The 14,211-nt window shown below is 45.9% G+C and overlaps 1 long non-coding RNA gene across 1 annotated transcript; it reads left to right on the plus strand.

Moving 5' to 3' along the window:
• The first annotated feature begins 162 nt into the window (after positions 1 to 162).
• On the plus strand, positions 163 to 5,836 carry LOC114893740. The gene is made up of 3 exons (XR_003793001.1): positions 163 to 187; positions 1,493 to 1,642; positions 5,703 to 5,836. It is a non-coding gene; the product is annotated as an uncharacterized LOC114893740 (long non-coding RNA).
• Positions 5,837 to 14,211: the final 8,375 nt, after the last annotated feature.

Below are 14,211 nucleotides of genomic sequence, written 5' to 3' on the forward strand. Positions count from 1 at the left end.
CCGGGCCGCTGGGCTTTGTCAGACCTTTGTCCCAACTCAGTGGGTTTGAGCTGGACGGAGAGCACTAAGGAAGTGAGATCCAGACACCGTCGATTCTTCAAGCCCCTTTATCACAGCCCATTTCAGCAAATGTTTATACACATTTATAGAAGCCTTTTTTTTTTTTGAAGTAGATCTACAATGTTGTGTAAGTTTCAGGTGTACGGCAGAGATTCTGTTATATACATATACATATATACATATATATATATATTCTTTTTCAGATTCTTTTCCATTATAGGTTGTTATAAGATATTGAATATAGTTTCCTATGCTATACAGTAGGTCCTTGTTGTTTATTTATTTTATATATAGTAGTGTGTATCAGTTAATCCCCAATTCCTAACTTATCCCTTCCCCTCTTCCCCTTTGGTAACCATAAGTTTGTTTTCTATATCTGTGAGTCTATTTCTGTTTTGTAAGTAAGTTCATTTGTATCACTTTTTTAAATTCAACAAAGAGGTGATATATGATATTTGTCTTTCTCTGACTTACTTCACTTAGTATGATAATCTGTAGGTCCATCCATGCTGCTGCAAATGGCATTATTTTGTTCTTTTTTATGGCAGAGTAGATGGTATATATGTACCACATCTTCTTTATCCATTCATCTGTCAGTGGACATTGAGGCTGCTTTCATGTCTTGGTATTGTAAACAGTGCTGTTGTGAACATTGGAGTGCATGTGCCTTTTTGAATTAGAGTTTTCATCTTTTCTGGACATATGCCCAGGAGTGAGATTGTTGGATCATATGGTAACTGTGGTTTTTTAAGGAACCTCCATACTGTTCTCCGTAGTGGCTGTATCAATTTACATTCCCACCAACAGTGCAGGAGGGTTCCCTTTTCTCCACACCCTCTCCAGCATTTATTATTTGTACACTTTTTGATGATGGCCATTCTGACCAGTGTGAGGTGATGCCTCATTGTAGTTTTGATTTACATTGTATAGAAGACTTAATTCTATGCCAGGCCCTGAGCTAAGAGCCTACAATGAAATGCAGAGAGGAGACAAACAAGCACAGTTTTGTAATTCAGACAGAAGCAAATTATTAAAATTCATTCAAAACATTCACCGAGTACCTACTCTATGGCTTGTGCTGGTGGTTGAACCAGACAGATGGAGTCTCTGCCTTTGTGGAGCTTAAGTTTGAACATATTATCATATAATGTGATAAGTGTTTGGATGGCAGTACAGAGTTCCTGACTGAGTATTGGTGGGGCAAGTAATGGGGAGAAAGGAGAGCTAATAGGACTTGGTAATCAGCCTTCACTATGAACCTGAGTGATTCTTGACTCCTGGTATCCATGCCTTTGTATAGCCCCTTCCCACATTGAATAGGGCTGACAGATATAGTCAATAGGATATTGTGGAAATCATGGAGTATGGGTTCCAAGATGAAGACATAAAAAACATTGTTCTTCCTCATTGCTCTCTCTTGATCATTCATCAGGGATCCATGTTGTGAGGACACTCAAGCAGCCCTGGGGAGAGGCTTGCATGAATAATAACCAAGCCTCTTGCCAACAACCACCTCCAACTTGCCAGCCATGTGTGTGCGCCATCTTGGGAGTGGATCCTCCAGCCTCAGTCAAACCTTCAGGTAACTGCAGCCCTGGCCAAAATCTTGAATATAATCTCATGAGAGACCTTGAGCCAGAAACAGTCAACAAAATCACTCTTGAATTCCTGACCCATAGAAGTTGTGAAATAATAAATATTACTATTTTAAGCTCCTAAGTTTCAAGGTAATTTTTTTTCAGCATAGATAACTAGTACAGAGAAGATCAAGGAGGAGGGGTTGGATGCTAAAGATTAAAAAAAGAATGAGACCTAGGGCTTCCCTGGTGGCGCAGTGGTTGAGAGTCTGCCTGCTGATGCAGGGAACATGGGTTCGTGCCCCGGTCCGGGAAGATCCCACATGCCGCGGAGCGGCTGGGCCTGTGAGCCATGGCCACTGAGCCTGCGCGTCCAGAGCCTGTGCTCCGCAACGGGAGAGGCACAACAGTGAGAGGCCCGCGTACCGCAAAAAAACAAAAAAAAAAAGAATGAGACCTAATCTTAGCCTCAAGGAGCTCACTCTCTCCTGGAGGACACAGACAGAAATAATTATAATTCACTCAACATCCACTAATCCCATACTATGTGAGATGATATGGAGGATCCAAAGATGTATTATTTGTTCATTCATTCAACGAACATTTATGGAGTTTCTGTTCTGGATCATACACTGTGGAATCAGGAAGGCAATAGTGAGTAATTGGGTCCCTACCCTCACTGTGTTTACAGACCAGGGGTTATCTGACACCCTCATTAATCAATCACAAAGAAATGTATATTTATGAACCATGAGGTGTGTAGGGAGGAAATAAGAGGAAACCATGAGAGAATAAATAACATGGGAGTTACAATCAAGAAAAGGTGATCGGGGAAGGCCTCTCTGTGGAGGTAACATTTAAACTTAGAAACAAAGAATGAATAGGAATTTGCCAGGCACAAAAGGAATAAGCATGGTGGGAGGTGGAAAGGCTGTTGGAAAGGCTTGGCGCATAAGACAGTGGGGAGAAGCTGAGGCCTGAGAGGTACAGATATTTAGGCAACTTCCCTGTCAGTCCAGTGGTTAGGACTCGGTGCTTTCACTGCTGTAGGCCCGGGCCCAGGTTCCATCCCTGGTTGGGGAACTGAGATCCCACAAGCTGCGCTCGCCACAGTCAAAAAAAAAGAAAGGAAGGAGGGAAGGAGGGAGGAAAGAGTGAGAGAAAGGAAGGAAGCAAGGGAGGGAGGGAGGGAGGGAGGGAGGGAGGAAGGAAGGAAGGAAGGAAGGAAGGAAGGAAGGAAGGAAGGAAGGAAGGAAGGAAGGGAAGGAAGAAAAATAAAGAGAGAGAGACAGAGAAAGAAAGAAAGGAAGCAAGAAAAGAAGGGAGGCAGGGAGAGAGAGAGAAAGAAAGAAAGGAAGAACGAAAGAAAGGAAAAAAGAAAAGGAAGGAAGGAAAGAAAGAAAAAAAGAAAGGAAGAGAGAGAGAAAGAAAGAAAGGAAGCAAGGAAGGAAGAAAGGGTGGGAGGAAGAGAGAGAGAAAGAAAAAAGGAAGGAAAGATACAGATATTTAGGACAAGACTTGGTACTTGTCCTGGAGGGGCTCACTGTGGGGTGTGAATGAGGAGGGTCATAGGAGACAGAGATGTCTTATATGTTGGATTGTGTCCCCCCAAAAAGATTTGTTGGAGAACTAACCCCAGTACCTCAGAATGTGATCATGTATGGAGACAGGGTCTTTGCAGAGGTAGTCAAATTAAAATGAGGTTATTAGGATGGGCCCTAATCCAATATGACTGGTGTCTTCATTAAACAGGGAAATTTGGACACGATGCACACGTAAGGGAGAATGCCATGTAAGAATGAAAGCAGAGATCAGGGTGATGCTTTTACAAGCCAGGGAATGCCAAAAATTGCAGCAAACCACTGGAAGCTACGGGAGAGACATGGAACAGATTCCTCCCCACAGTCCTCAGCCTTGATTTCTGATTCCTAGCCTCCAGAACTGTGGGAAAATAATTATCTGTTATTTAAGCCACCCAGTTTGTGGTACTGCGTTATGGCAGCCATAGCAAACTAATACAGATGTACAGGTGCTTTGAAACCTGTTACTATCTGTATCCAAATGTGAAAAATCCCCAGCATGGCTGCTGCAAGCACAGCTACTTTCTTACTCTCTGGAAGCTTCTGGAGGGATCCAGCTGAGTCTTATTCATCTCTGTGCCCTGCATGGCTTCATTAGCACCACAGCATGGTGGAGCGCTCTGTGGCGTGCTTGTTGCCATCCATAATATCTATGCGAGGCACACTGCTTGCACGATGAAAGAGAAAAAGTTGAAAAAGGCATGGTGTCTGCTCTGAGAAAATTTTCTAAACTAGATGAACACGACAGGGTGAACCAGTTTGAAATGATTAATTATAGCTGCCATCTATTGCATATTCATCAGGTGCGCAGCACTTTACCTATATCAATATTCTCCCCCCAGCAAACCTGTAAGGCAGGTATTATTCCCATCTACAGATGAAGAAACCTAGGGCTGGAGAAGTTAAGCAACTTCCCCAAGTCCCCGCAGAGACTGCACGCATAACCACTGTACTACCCAACTAAGCTGTTCAAGCCAGATGAGCACTCCAGGCATGGGTGCTCTAGGATGAAGGGAAGCGTTAGCAGAGAATGAGGTATCTGGGAAGGCTTCATGAGGGAGGTGGCTCGATGTGGGTCCCAGATGATGGGCTGGATTTGGATATGGGCAAAGGAAAGTAGAGGCGCAAGACTTGCTTTTTCACCTCCTAGCCTTTGCCTTTGTTGGTGTCTTTGTCTGGAATGCTGTCTTCTCCCAGCTCTTTACAAGACAGGCTCATTCTCATACCTCAGGGCTCTGCCCAAATACTACTTTTCAGAAAGGGCTTCCGTGATCGTCCTTTCTAGCTAATTGTTTTTTCTAGAAATGGCTCCAGCAGTATTGCCCATCCCACAGGGGCTCTTCTGCCCCATGACTGCTTGGACCCATAGCGTACAGTGGAAGAGATGTTGTGTCCGTTTCAGGCATGGCACTTAACTGGCCTGGAAGTCAGTCACCATGTAAGAAGTGCGACCAGCCTGAGACCACTGAGCTGGGAGGAGCCCAAGCCACGTGGGGAGGAAGGGAATCAGAGGAGCATTAGATACCAGACCAGGGAGTGAAGAAGCCATCTTGGAGAGGTGGAAAGATGGACAGGTGTGTGGTAAAGCAAAGATGGTAGAATGTTAAGTGTAGAATCTAGGTGGTAGGTATAGCATGTGCTGTATAATTCTTTCAACTTTTTTTGTATGTTTGAAATTTTTCACTACAAAGTTGTGGGCAAAAAAGAAACCATCTTAGAGGTGGACTCCACAGCCCCAGCCACCTCAGCTGATACCACATGGAACAGAGATGAACCTCCCAGCCCAGTCTTTCCCAAATACCTGACCCACAAGATCATGATCTAAATAAATGGGTATTTTAAGCCACTAAGATTTGGGGTATAGATTACAGAAATTCTCTTTCTAAGTAGACCTTCCTTACTTTTTATCACAGCTTCCTGCCTGTTTCTTTTATAACATTATCACAATCTGTAATTGTCTAATTTGCCTATTTATCATCAGTTTCTCCCCCTCTAGAATGTAAACTCTATTTCCTTTGTTCACTCCTGCCTCTCAGCACCTAGCACACTGCCTGGTACATGTAGGCTCAAATGAATGTTTGTTGAGTGACTAACTGGGACCAGGAGATGGAGCCTTTCTGAAGAGTACTAGAAGACAACATGGAATTCACAGAATAGGGGAAAAGCTGGTATTTGTCACTTCGGCTGCCCCAAATCTGAACCCCCATTTGTGGGAATCCCAAGAGGTAGGAAGAGGCAGATGGATGGGATGCACACACCCTCTCCTCAGTCCCTGCTGGAGCAAAGATGCTGAACTTAACCACGACCCATCAGAAGCCCCCACCCCAGGGAGCAATGCCAGCTGCAAGGGTCAGCCAGAGACTGTGGTGAGTTTCGAGTCCAGGACCTTGTTCAGAGCAGGGATCTTGGCCACACCTGGCCTTGGGTGGGGTTCTTGCCTGAGCCCAGTTCTGCAGTGTTCCATCAACTCCTTCTCTGCCCTTAGGTTCAGCTCCAGGGAGAAACCAGAAATGCTGAGCATGGTACATCCTGATGAATCCAGAATGCAGGACCAAAACGAGGGGCCGCTTTCCTCCAAATGGTGAGGACATCTTCTACATGCCAGAAAGGCCAGCAATACATTCATTTCAGAACCAGCAGAGCCCAAACAACAGTGGAGGCTCACCACATTCTGGACTCTTTTTCTGGGCCTCCAGGAGCCTTCTAGCAGATAACCAACTTTGATAGTTCAAGGCCTGTCCTCTCGCTTTCTGCAAGGTGTGAACTAAGGGCTGGATTCCACACTTGGGTGTCTATAAACCCATGGTACCCAGGTCCTATTCCTGTGCTGTAGGATCTTCCAGGAGCAGGTCTGCTACAAAGGAGGTGCAGTTCACATTTCAATGCTGGGCTCATTAGAGAGGTCATCAAACAGAATTTCCATCAGAAGGTAGATTACACGTCAACACCACAGAGGGTTTGCCCTTCCCAGGAAAATCCAAATGCTATAACTTGTTCTTGAGACCCAAGGTTTCCCACAGTTTTGAAATCTGAAAAGCTTTATCCAGCAGACATCCATTAAGTGCCAACTGTATGTCAGGGAAACACTGGAGACAAGATCTTGGGCTCTGGTGGGAGAGACAGACATAGACACTAACACAGTAGGATATTTTGAGTTCTACAAAGGAAGTGTGTGCAGAATGACATAAGAACCCGGGAGAAGCATCAGACTCTGCCTTTGGCAATCATGGAAGGCTTCCCAGAGTAGGTGACATTCAATCTATAGGAGGAGATTACAACTGAAGCACAGGTCCAGGCCAGAGCTCATACTTCCAAATCCCCCTGAGGAGTCCAGAGTCCAGAACTTCATCTCCCTGCTTCAGCCATGGAAGTAGCAAAAGCTTCACACGCAACCAGCATCTGGATGGTACTAATTACCTCCACGTTTATGAAGTGCCTCATTAAACTTGACTCAAACCAACAGCATAGTTGGCTCCCTGGGTTAAATCCACGCTAAATATTCAGTTACACACAGCACAAGCGAATCATATTTGGTGGGGTTCAGTTCACTTGTCCTGTGAAGGTGGTTTTCCAGCTGAATAATGATGCTGCCTTTTAATTGCCTGCTGTCTTCCTCCTGGGGGACTTTGGGTGGGACCATCTTCCCAGAGGGAGCCAGAAACTGGGTGTCGTCATCTCCATTTTATAGTTGCATGGACTCAGTAAAGAGATCTGGCCCCAGCCGCATAAACTGGAATCTTACTCCTCCCTCGGAGCCCAGCTCAAATTACCTCATCTTAAAAGATCTTTTGGTTCCCCCATCAGAATTTCCCTGCCATACATGACCCTGGAAGAAGCTGAGAGAAATGGCTGAGCGCTCACTATGTACAGAGCTCTGTGATGAAGAGTTGACAGCATTCACTCACTTGATCTAACAACACTGAGGGTGTGTTCCCATTTCACAGCTGAGGAAACTCAGGCACAGAGAAGCTGAGTAATGGCTCTTGGATTACACAACTAATTAGTCAGGATTCAAACCCAGGCCTCTAAGCCCATTGTCTTAACCACACACAATGCTGGCACATTCATTCATTCATTCAACAAGTATTAATTGAGCACCTATGGTACACCCAGTGCTTGCCAGGAGTATAGTACTTGCTAGGGATGCAGTAGGGAAGGAAACATGATCTTTGCCCTAACAAAGATTATCATCTAGCAGGGAAGACAGATGTGAAACACTTCCACAATCATTTAATTACATACCAGGCATCAGTCAATGTTAGCAGAATTTAACTGAACTAGCTAAGACATTAGCAGGGCAAGAAAAGAAATCAGGTCTCTGGATGGCTCTTTCTTGTCTGCAATTCAGGAGTCAGTCAACTCTTCCTTTTTTCTTAGATTCTGTAGCTAAGCAATGCCTACAGAGGCCCACAATTGCATTGGGAGTTTCCAGAAACCACTTCCCTCTCTGAATCACAGCTTTCCCAGCTGTAAAATGGGGATGAAAATAGCAAAAGACTGGAAGTAACCCAAATATCCATCAACAGGGGACCACTTAAAGAAGTGGTGGTACATCTACACCCGGGAATATGCAGCTATTAAAAAGCATGAGGCAACTCTAAATGCTGGAGAAGGATCGCTAAGACCTAGACCCCAGGGAGTCGGGTGACTTACTTTTTTTTCTTTTTGGTCGCGCCACATGTGGGTTCTTAGTTCCCTGACCAGGGATCGAACCCGTGGCCCCTGCATTGGAAGCATGGAGTCTTAACCACTGGACCACCAGGGAAGTCCAACTTACTCTTAATGTGTGCCATGTTGTACCTTTAGAATTTTGCACTCTGTGCGTGTACCTTATCCAAACATAAATTCAAGGACATTTTAATACAACATTTTGATGGGGATAAAAAAGCAGTCAAATAGCCAGACTCACATGGGCCCATTGGTGGTATTATTGTTAGTTTCAAAGGAGAGGTTAGATTCGGCAGCCCTTGGAAAATCTAAAACAATTAGAGCACATGTTGCTCCTAATGAGATGAGGGAGGAATAAGGGCCAAACGGAGAAGAAAGGAGGAGGAAATGAGGAGAAAAACGAAGAGGCCAGGCAGAGGCCAACAGAGAAAAAAATCCACAATTACTTTAGTGCCGCCGAGACCCCAAGGCAGCTGTGCTACCTGCTTCTTTCTAGCCAGCTGCCAGGTTGCCATGGTAATGTAATAGCCAGTGGTAAGCTTATTTATGATTCTGAAAACATTAAAAAAAAAACAAAAAACCCACCAGCAAGCTGCATATATGCAGCAGTGAGCAGAGAAGGTACCTGCATGAGAGGAGGCGTCAAGGTGACCTTCCTGGAGCTTGAGGCCCCCCCTTGAAAACTGGTGGGGTCAGCCTAGAGCAGTGGGTTGCAAACCTGAGCGTGTAGCCAAATCATCTGGAAGGCCGGTTAAAATGCTCCACCCATCCCCGGAGATTCAGATTCAATAGGTCTGGGCTGGGGCATTTCGAACAAGTTCCCAGGAGGTATGGAAACCAACGTTTGGGGACCACCACCCTAATGATCTCTAAAGGCCTCTCCAACTCAAGATTCCATGAGCTGTGGGCTCCAGCTCCCGCTCACCCTGAAATGCATACTGCTTAAGTATTTAGGGATAAAGCACATCCAGCCCCTCTATCAGCTCCTCTCTTACCTAAGTAGTTACAACATCCTGACAGAGGACCCACGTGGGTTGTAAGGTAGCCCAAAGCACCTGGTGGGCCAAGGGCTTAGAGGGCAGTTTCCGAAGCCGAAGCCAGCACCTCATACGAGCAATTGCTTGGGAAGATGGGCCAGCACTCCAGCTGTCTTTGCCAGAACTCTTTCATGGGACCAGTTAACTGGGTGTGATGGCCAACAGGTGCCACTGGGCCAGAGGAAAGGCATCTGTCAGTCAAGACTGTGGCTGAGCAAGGGCCAGAGCTGGTGGGAGAGGATTTGAAAATGACAGAAGCCAAATCTTCAGGCACTATAATTTACCGCAGTGGGATTCTGATTCCCCACAGAAATGGAGGCAAGTAGACAAATCCAAACACCCAACCCCATCCAACGCACACAGCATCCCAAGTGAGAAAGTCCACGGCTGGGGCAGGATGCAATACTTGTGACAAGTCCCTTCAAATTCAGGATTTCTTGTACATTCAACAAATATTTTTAGAGCACCAGTGTTGTGCCAGACACTCTGCTGGGCGCTGCACACATGGGTGGTGGGCAAGAGTGGCCCCTGCCCTCATGGAGCCTACATTTAAGTAAAAGGAAACAGACAGTTCAGAGAATCAGATGGTTTAATTGTGCTGTGGTTACATAAGTGAATGATTTTGTACTTAGGAAATAATGCTTAAGTATATAAGGGTAAAGGGGCAAGATGTCTGCAACTTATTCTCAAGAAGCTCAGAAAAAAATAACAATCAATGTATTATCTATACATGTATGATTATATTTAACACACACACACACACACACAGAAAATGATACAGCAAATGTGACAAGATGTTAATTGTTGAATCTGGGCCAAAAAGTATACGGGAGGGAGTTCTTTGTATCATTCTTATTTTTCTGAAAGCTTGAAATTATTTCAAAATTAGAAATTTAAAAAAGGATCACATTCTGAATTTGCAACTTGTCCTTTCTCTTAGCACTACAGATTTTTCCAAAAGAACTTTTTTGTGTCAAATATTGATGTGTGGAAGTGAAGGAGCTGGTCTGCTGAACCAGGAGTAGTTTGAGATACTGAACTGTCATTTTTGCACCTTTGAATACTTTGCAGGCTGGCTTTGTATAAACGTAGCCTCTGTTTTCCTATATGTTGTAAATATTTAGACCATAATTTCATTATAAGTAAGTGAATAAATATTCAAAAAAAATTTTAAAGGCTCACATAAATACATGACAAATTATAAACAGTGAAGAGGGCTTTTTTTTTTTTTAAGTATGTAGTGGTGTAAGGACCTAAAGACAGAGTGGTTTGTCTTAGATAGGGAGGTCAAGGAGGGCTTCCTGGAGGTGGCAGGTTTGAACTGAGGTCTAAGTGAAAGTTGACCAGAAGAGGAGAGTTGCCTTCCAGGCAGAGGACACAGCTCCGGCAGAAGGTCTTCATGGGAGAGAGCAGAGCACACTGGAGGAACCAAAGGAAAGAAATCAGGGCAGCTGGAGCTGAGCGCTACACATCCTCTCCTTCCCAGCAGAATGGCAAGGAGCTGGGTCGGGGGCAGGGTTTCTGGAAAGGGCTGCTATTCGGGCCCAGGATGAGGTCTGTTTTGTTTCTCCCCTACCCTTTCCGGCTCACGTTCTCATGTATCTTCCTTTGGCTCCCCTCCGACCCCAGGTCTTAAGATTCTGCTTGAATGCAGCTCCCCAGGCCAAGGCCCAGAATCCCAGCGACATATGGCAATGTGAGCTGACAGCTTCTCACTGGCCCCTTCCCTTTAGCTCCATCTCAGCCCCAAATCCCTGGTTGCCATCCATCAACCCCTTTACCTGCCATGAAAAAACCCACTGGGCTGTCATTTAAACTTATTTCTACAATTTGCTTCCTGGGTCTCAGGCAACCAGCTCCATCTGTGGATGGCTCTGTGCAGTTTCTATCTGGTCTCCATCCACCGCTGGTTTCCTGAGAGCTCATATGGAGCTGCCTTTTGGATTTCCTCCAGGGGCTCAGCCAAGTGCAACCCCAGGTGATTCTGGAGCATGAACCTGTATGATAAAAGCGTGGTGTCTCCATGGCATCCTTCATCTAGGTTAGCCAAGCATTTTGCAGACATGAGGTAACATGGAACCAAACCCTGTTAACACTTTCTAAACTCCAGGGGATGAGCACCATTTCATTAGTTGTTCATTGAATCACAGAATTAAGAACTTAAAAGGCAATTTTGAGATCCTGGGGTCTAACGCTCTCATGATGTACATCAGCTCAGAGAGGTGAAGTGACTTGGCCAAGGTTACAGAGCGACTTCGTAGAGGAGCTGGGCCTATAAACCAGGTTTCCCGAAGCTCAGTGGAAAGACAGAGTCCAGTTAATGCACCAGGTAATAAACAATATACATGACCTCCCAGGAAGCTAACGTTCTTACAGCAGCAGCAAGACAGTCCTTATCTAAGAAGTGAGCGGTCTGGAGAGGCTTGGTGGGAAACCGGCCCAATGAATCTGTCTCTTTACGTTTAACAGCTACTTGTTGTGTTATTTTTATCCGTTTGGTTTAACTTTAGACCTGGTTCCTATTTCACATTTAAGACCACAGGCCCTTGGGTGAGGAAAAGGAAGTCAGGAAGAAGATTCTTTTCGTTTGTATTCTGCAAACCTTTCCAGACTTTTTTTTTTTTTTCCTTTATAACGTTTCCTTTCCAGGGCCCCAAAGCTTCTCAAATCTCCTGCATTTCCAATCCCCTGTTCAGCCCTCACTGTAATTATCTTGGGAAAATTTAAATTCCTTATCGTGGCTTTGTGACAATACTGGCTCAGGATAAGCACATTCTGAGATCTTGTCAAATTGCCCTCAGTAAGTTCACTTAATAGGAATTACTGTTAGATTTTTCTTTAAGTGTGATAATGGTATTGTGACGCTGTTAAAGAAAGAGCTCTTATCTTGTTGAGATACAGACTGAAATATTTATGGATTACGTGATATGAAGTCTGGGATTTGCTTCAAAATACTCTTGTGGGGAGAGGTCAAGAAAAACACACTCCCCTAATACACTGCTCTCCACTGCCTTTCTCTCGCAAGTTGGTTTTTTGCTGCATCTGCCCCTCCCCCAATCTATGAATCTGTTTATCTCATATCTGCAGATGGGATTTGCCTCCTGGGGTCGCAGCAGAGAAGAGAATATATAGGTGCTGGAGCCAAAGAGGCTTAGATTCAAATCCCAGCCCCACCCTGATGAGCACAGGGACCAAGGACAAGGCATTTAAGTGTCTGTCTTAGTTCTAGTTTTTCCATCTGCACAGTGGAGATAATACATTGACAACAAAGAGCCTACTTTTCTAATTTGTTCTTTTCCTCCACTTTTTCCAATTCTGCCTCCACCTGCCCTGAGAATGTGTCTTCTCTCCAGGAACCCCCCTTGGCGCTTAGCGGTTCCTCCCACCACCCCCACTGCCTTCTCTGTGCTGGCTCCCCGCACCCCCAGCCCAGATGGAGCTCCAGACTGGATCCAAGAGCCTGTTACCCACTTCCTCCTGGAGGCGCCTTGAGTCCGGAAAAACTCAACATTTGTAAATTGGAACTCATTGCTCTTCCTCCCAATCTGCCCCCCAAAGCATCCGATCAGCCCTCAAGGCCCCCAGCCCCTCCCCCTCCTCCCCCTCCCTCATCCCATCTACCTCAGTCCCGTGGTCCCATCTTCCAGAGAGCCCTCTCAAATCTACCTCAGGTGCCCCACCCACCTCCTCGGTGGGCCTTGGCTCAGGCCCTCGGGCCCGCAGACCTGGCCAGCTCTAAAAGCTTCCTACCCGGGCTCCTTCCCCGGGGCCTCTCTGCTTTCAGTCCCCCATCCAGGCTGCTGGCAAGACGCTCCTTCCAAAACCATCACTCTTGGGCTTGAAGGCCTCCCATGGGCTCTCTCCGCTGAGAAGAGAAAAGTCCCAAATTCCTTAGCAAGGTATTTGACACCCTGCACAGCTTGGCCTCCACTTATGGTTCCAGAATCGTCCTCTGCATTCCCTGCAGAGGAAGCACTAGGCCTGGGTTTCTCAGACTGCCATCTCTCACCTCTGTACCATAATCATCTGGGGCCTTGGTGGAAAATGAAGAACCCTGGGCCCTACCCCAGACAACTGCATCGGGGGTTCTAGGCCCGAAGCACACAAAAGCTGAGCATCCTCACTCTAGCCACAGCAAACTGCTTGCCTGGATCATGCCTCCAGGCCTCTGTTCATGCTGTATCAATGCTTCCCGTCTCTCCAAGGCCTAGCCTAAATGTCGTCTCCTCTGCAAAGCCTCTCCTGCTCCCTAGCAGAGTGAATTCCGCACCCACTCTGCTCCTATAGCACCAGGCACACACCTCTATTGTAGACCGTGTGTATCACACTGTATGTAATTATGTGTTTGCTGCCTGCCTGCCTTCCCAGCTAGAATGAAATCTCCACCAAAGCAAGTCCCCAGAATGCCTGGAGCCCCCGACACAGTGAATGGCACCCAGCAAGCACTTGATAAATATTAAGTAATTTAAATTGTATCTTACTATTTCTTGGCTCCTGGATCTCAAACATAATGCTTAGCTCCCGGCAAGGTTTTACTGCAATGATGTCTGATGGATGAATTATCAAAGGAAAGATGAGAGCCTGAAATGAATGATGGAAATATGTAAATAAACTAATGATGAATTTTCATCGTTGATTAGTATTCTAGAAAGCCTGTGTGTGCCTGAGACCATCTCTAACCTAAAGGATGTGTGAATCGGGTCCGACGTGAGCCCAGGACTTTTGGTTCCAGGTTCACTGCTGAAATCACCAAAGTTCTGATATTAATCAGAAATGTCACTGTCACCATGATGAGTGCCATGTGAAAAGTACAGGGCCATCTCCCATCACAACTTCCCTGGCATCAGCCATAGGAAATCCTCACTTATCACACTTATCATTCCACCTCACAGGGTCCACAGAGAGCCTACTGATACTGCTCAAAGGGAAATCTGATATCTGTCACGAGGAGCTGGCAGAAATCAGCCTTCAGATGCTGAGTCTGGAAAATTCCCTGGAGGTCCAGTGGTTAGGACTCTGCACTTTCACTGCCGAGGACCCGGGTTCGATCCCTGGTCGGGGAACTAAGATTCCCACAAGCCACACAGCATGGTCCCAAAAAAATGCTGAGGCTGGGGTAGCCGGTAGCACTGCTGGAGCGAGGGCAGTAAGGCTTGTCTGGAGGGAGACGGGTGCTGCTTCTAGCCCTGGCTTCCCCATTTACTGTCTGTGTGAGGTTGGACAATTTACCCAATGGCTCCAAGCCCAATGGCTTCTTCCACCATAAAATGAGATCACTTTATGCTCCTA

This window comes from Monodon monoceros, unplaced genomic scaffold, assembly GCF_005190385.1.
Source record: "Monodon monoceros isolate NGI ecotype Baffin Bay Population unplaced genomic scaffold, NGI_Narwhal_1 Super_Scaffold_13, whole genome shotgun sequence".
In the NCBI taxonomy this organism is placed as follows: Eukaryota; Metazoa; Chordata; class Mammalia; order Artiodactyla; family Monodontidae; genus Monodon; species Monodon monoceros.